At 61.0% G+C, this 5,634-nt stretch overlaps 1 non-coding gene across 1 annotated transcript; it reads right to left on the bottom strand.

Moving 5' to 3' along the window:
• Positions 1–5,211: 5,211 nt before the first annotated feature.
• Positions 5,212–5,284, bottom strand: Trnar-ccg. The gene has a single exon. It is a non-coding gene; the product is annotated as a tRNA-Arg (tRNA).
• Positions 5,285–5,634: the final 350 nt, after the last annotated feature.

Below are 5,634 nucleotides of genomic sequence, written 5' to 3'. Positions count from 1 at the left end.
CGTAATGTGTGTGTGCACGTGGTGTGTATGTGTGCACGTAGTGTGTGTGCACGTAGTGTGTGTGTATGCGTGCAGTGTGTGTGCACGTGGTGTGTGTATGTGTGCAGTGTGTGTGCACGTAGTGTGTGTGTGTGTGTGCACATGGTGTGGTGTGTGTGCGTGCACGTAGTGTGTGTATGCACATGGTGTGTGTGCACGTGTTGTGTGTGTACACGTGGTGTGTGTGTACATAGTGTGTGTGTGCACATGGTGTGGTGTGTGTGCACGTGGTGTATGTGTGTGTACGTAGTGTGTGTGCACGTGGTGTGTGTGTGCACGTAGTGTGTGTGCACGTGGTGTGGTGTGTGTGTGCACGTGGTGTGGTGTGTGTGTGTACGTAGTGTGTGTGTACGTAGTGTGTGTGCGCACGTGGTGTGGTGTGTGTGTGCATGTGTGTGCGCGCATGCACACATGTGCACATGCTGGTCCTGGAGCTTGAACCCAGGACCTCACTCTTTCCCTTTTTTGCTTTTTTGCTCAAAGCTGGTGTTACACCACTTGAGCCACAGCTCCTCTTCCAGCTTTTTGCTGGTTCATTGGAGATAAGCGTCTCACAAGGACTGTTTTGCCCAGGCTGTCTTGGAACCCCAGTTCTCAGCTCTCAGCCTCTTGAGTAGCCGGGATTACAGGCGTGAGTGCCCAACCCTCCTCTCCCTACGCTTGAGGGAGCCCATGGCCGGAGGACAGGCCGGGGTCTTCAGTTCAGCAGATCTTCCAGCCCAGAGTGGAGGGTGCTGCCAGTGCCCCTGCCACGCCTTCACCCCTTCACCCCGCCTTGTTCTCACTGCACATATGTATGCTCCCCACACAGCCTGGGACCCCTCTTCTCGGGCCCCCACGTCCTGGTCCTCCTCCCACAGAGTCTTCCCTGACCACCCCACCGGAATACGGGGGGTGGGGGGTGGGGGAGGGCCTGGCCACTCTGCCCGCTGGAGCTGGAGCCTGTCCGGTGGCCGCAGGATCTCCAGGCTGAGCTGGGACAGTCAGCGGCTGCCGGTGGCTCACGCCTGTCATCCTCGCTACCGGGGAGGCTGAGAGCTGAGGACTGCGGTTCAAAGCCAGCTCACACAGGAAAAGCCCATGAGACTCTATCTCCAGTGAACCACCAGAAAACCGGAAGCGGCGCCGTGGGGCAGTGGGCGCCCGGCCTGGCCCTCGGTGCCCACCTGGCCCCAGGTTAGGGTATGGGGTTGAAGACACTGCGGCCCCGCTGGGGTGGGGTACCTGCAGTGGGGTGTCTTGGGGGACACAGCTAACTGTAACAACAGCCTCGGGAAGAAGACACACGTGAACCACCCCCTCTTCTCCCCCTCTTCTGGGGTGTGGTGTGCGCATGTGTGTATGCCCATGATGAAGGGCGGCCATGCCGGGGGGGGGGGTCGAGGCTGCAGGACGGCGCGTACCAGCGCTCTGGTCTTAGGATCTCAGCCCCAGCTGGGGCTCCGGCCCTGGGGAGCCCTCCCCCCCACTCCTGCCAGTGCCCTGCGAGCTCTGAGCAGCAGGCTGGCTGATGTGCAGGGGACAGGCGGGAGCCCAGCCTGGGGGCGCTGAGCCCCCCCTCACCCGGGCCGTGGCTGACCCCAGCGTGGTCACTGGTGGGCCAGTGGAAGACAAATGATGGCTGGGACCCAGCAGACCCCCAGCTCAGAGTTTGGGGTCCTTGAGTAGGGGGGCGTCCGAAGCTCTGGAAGTGCTTCTCTCCCCTCCCTCCCTCCCTCCGTTCTCCCTTCCAAGGCAGGACTGGGTCTCTTGAAATTCTGCACACTAATAAAATTGTAACTAATTTACATGGGAGATGGGAGTGAGAGGGGCCGTTACCATGGAGACCATCTCCAGGGCCCTGCTGCCTCCGCTCCCGCGGCCGGAGATCAAGAGCATCAAGAGCGCCCTGCACTAGGGGGCTGGGCCGGCCTCGTCCCCCTCCCCGCCCCCCCTCCTGTGGGGAGGGCGGGACTGTGCGGGTCCTCGGACAGGCCAAGGCCGCCCGTCCAGCTCTAGAGGCAGAGGCTCCTCTCCTGATGAGCTTCGCTCCCTCCCTCCATCCCTACTTCCTTCACCCTGGGTCCCCACGGGCCTCCCACCGCCCAGGACACGAGACCCCCCCCTGCAGCACAGCTCACCCCTGGCGCTGGCTCCTGGGGGCGGGGGGGAGAGACCCCACCCTGGCCCAGCCACACAGAGGCAAAGACCCAGAACTGGGGCAACTGCCTGGGCCCTAAGCCCTTTTTACAAGTCACCTCACTTCAGTTCCAGGCAGAAAGGGGGCTGGCCGACACCCAAGTTTTGTAAGTGTTGCTGTTGGAGGCAAAGCCAGGTCTCTTGTCCATGAAAAACATGGGAAAGATGATAAACTGCTGCCACCAAGGCAGCCGAACAAAATAATTTGAACGAAGCAGAGTACATCCATCTGGGGAGGAGGATAAGGATGCAGAGGGGAATCTGGGCTGGGTTTTGATGGATGAGTAGGAGTTCCCCCAAGGGGAATACTGGGAAGTGTGCTCCAGGTAGGAGCAGAGCAAAGGCAGAGGGGTGAGAATGTGCCCTGAAGAGTCGACCACAAGGCTGGAGGGCGGACAGGCCAGCAGGAGCTGGGAGAGAGGCCTGGGAGCTCTGGTCACTAAGCGAGGATCCCGTATCTGGTAGGTGAAGGGTTAAACTGAGATGCAGGCCTGTAATCCTCAGGAGGCTGCGGTTTGAGAATTGAGGTTCAAAGCCAGCCCAGGCAAAAACGTCCTCGAGACTCTTATCTCCCCTCAACCACTTCAAAGCTGGAAGTGGAGCTGTGGCTCAAGTGGTAGAGCACTAGCTTTGAGAAGAAAAAAAATGCTCAGAGATGCCTCCCAGGCCCTGAGTTCAAGCCCAGCAACTGGCACCCACCTGAGGCGCCAGGAGAGCGCGCCTGTGTTGGAGGGTCCTGGGCCCATCCCCACCCTGTGCAGGGCAGATTCTGGAGTCCCTCCCTGAACCCAGGACAACTAACACTTCCTGGAGATCGGCGGTCTGGCTCCCACAGCACTGCGTGCCAGAGGCTGGCTGGTCCCGCCCCCACCCCAGGAAGGGGCGGGGCCCGGGGCCGGTGCTGGGGAGGCCAGGGACCTCAGGGACCTCAGGGTCCTGACTCACGTCCGGTGGCATCAGAGCCTGCCCTGCTCAGCCTGGCCAGGCCCCGCTGAGGCTCGGCTCAAGGCTATGCATGAGGGAGGAAGGAAGAAGGGGTGGGGGGCCGGGCCTGCCTCCGCTCCCTGAGGCTCACTGGGGCTGGAGGGGCCGGAGGCCTGGCAGGGAGGCGGGCATGGCGGAGGTGGGCAGAGGTGAGGGACAGAGCCCTTCTGCAGGAAGACGCGGGCCCTCTCCCCCTCTGTGCCCCTCCCCCTCCGCTCCAGTGGGGGAGGGGACTGAATTCAGGGCCTTGCACTCAGCTTTTCAGCCCAAGGCTGGTGCTCTACCATTTGAACCACACCTCAATGTTAGCCTTTTTCCTGGTAAGTTGGAAATAAGAGCCTCTTGGATTTGTCTGTCTAGACGGGCTTTGAGCTTCGATCCTTGGATCTCAGCCTCCTGAGTAGCTGGGATGACACGGGTGGGCCGCTGCACCTGGCTGGGAAATCTTGAAAATAGAAAATGACAGAGAAGTAACTGACACAAGGAAGTGGGATGGGGGGGGTACCCTCTGTCCCACGCCCCCCCCAAGGACAGGGACCTGTCCATGCTGGGCACCCAGAGGGGCCCAGACACAGCAGCCCCAGCCCTCAGAATGCTCATAATCTACTGTTCAATGATGCTGCAGTAGATGCATTTCCAAGAGCATCTAGAAAGTTCTAGAAGGTGCAAGTGTCTCTAGAATGGCACAGTCCAAGTCCACCCTGACCCTTTAAGACAAGACTGCACGGGCTGCCCCGGGGGGTGGAGGAGCCATGCGCGGGTGGGGCAGCGGGGCGCCCGGGTGGCGCCTTGCTGGACCAGGTGGACGCGGAGGAGGCAGAGGTGGAGCTCCAGCCTGGTCACAGGACAGAGACCCCGTGTCCAGCCTGGCCCGGGCCCCCCCCCCGGCTCCTGCCCGGCTGTCCGTGAGTGGTAGAGCTCCTGCCCCCCCGCACGAGCGGAGCTTTGACGGGCAGTCCCCGCGGCCGGCCGGCGCGGGAGAGGGCGGGATGTGCATTAGCCCCGCCGCGCCAGGCCGCCGGCTCGCTAATGGCTGTGAAGCGCATTTAGTGCTGAGGCTGCAGCCGGGCTTCCTCGGGGAAGGATGGCCAGACGCCGCGGGGGGGGGCCCCGCTCCTCACAGGCAGGAGCAGCGGCGGGCTGCTGCTGTGTCGGGGCAAGGGACCCAGGTCCTGGCCAAGCTGGGCCCCAGGCCTAGCCACATCCTCCCTGCGCCTTCCTGAGGCGGGGCCCTGTCATCCCCCCCCCATTTTCTGAGCGCTGTCAGGTGCTGGTGGTGGGCAGGGCACCCCACAGAGCCCGCAGCAGCAGCAGTGTGCGCAAGGTGCTCACCTTTCCCAAAGTGGGGATCCAGACTGAGGCTGGGGGGGGGGGACTGGAGCCACAGCCTGGTCTCCTGCCCGTGCCCCTGCCCTGGCACGGCTGCTGGGCTCTGCTTTGGCCGTTGGTCCTGGGTCACAGGGGTAACCGCTCTCACAGGTGTAATTGGGGCCCCCAAATTTGGTCAGTTGTAGGGCTTGAACTCAGGGCCTGGACACTGTCCCTGAGGGTTTTGTTTTCTCAAGGACAGTGCTCTACTGCATTAAGCCACAGCTCCCCTTCTGGTTTTCTGGTGGTTAATCGGAGATAAGAGTCTCCAGAACTCTCCTGCTTGGGCTGGGTTTGAACTGCGATCCTCAGATCTCAGCCTCCTGAGTAGCTAGGATGACAGGCGCGAGCCACGGCCCCCTGCAGGCCTCAACTCTTGCCAGTCTAAGCTCCAGGTTGTGACTCTATGCTTCAGGCTCGAGGCTGCGTGCTCCCACCAGAGCCCTGAAAGGCCTCAACACGATGTGCCTCTTGATCCAGCTGTGCCTGAAGCCCATGTTTGGGTTTCCACTGTGTCATTTCTAAAGGCTGCAGTTCCTATTGGGATTAGATTTTCTGTCTGAAAAACAGGTAAAACACCTCCTTTGGAGTCTACTTTATTGTCCATTTCCATCTTTTTCCTCAACCAAAACTATTGCCACACGACCCAGATGGGACTCGAACCCACAATCCCCAGCTCCGGAGGCTGATGCCTTACCCATTAGGCCACTGGGCCAGCACAGGAGCTGTGTCCTCACACTGTCTTCTTCTGTGACTGGGAGAGTTCAAACAGATAAGAGGAATTCACTGGATGCGGCCGAGGCTGTTCATGGGAGGGCAGAGGGTGCTCAGCGGTGTGTAGCATGTGAATGGCGCGGGCTTCTGCTCTGACATTCCCTTCCCCGAGAGCTCCAGCCTGGCCCCGGCCCACCTTTGTGCTTCCTTTACTTTCTCGGGCTGGCGTGCTTTGCTCGGGTCAGCCTCCGCTGGATTACAGGTGTGCCCACCGCACCAGCTTCACATGTGTGTGTGTGTCTTTCCTTTTTCAGGGGTTCACTGGAGATGAGAAGCTCACAGACTTTCCTG

This window comes from Dipodomys ordii, unplaced genomic scaffold (genome assembly GCF_000151885.1).
Source record: "Dipodomys ordii isolate 6190 unplaced genomic scaffold, Dord_2.0 Scaffold55, whole genome shotgun sequence".
In the NCBI taxonomy this organism is placed as follows: domain Eukaryota; kingdom Metazoa; phylum Chordata; class Mammalia; order Rodentia; family Heteromyidae; genus Dipodomys; species Dipodomys ordii.
Note: the sequence above shows the minus strand (reverse complement) of the source record. Positions and strands in the feature narration are given on the sequence as shown.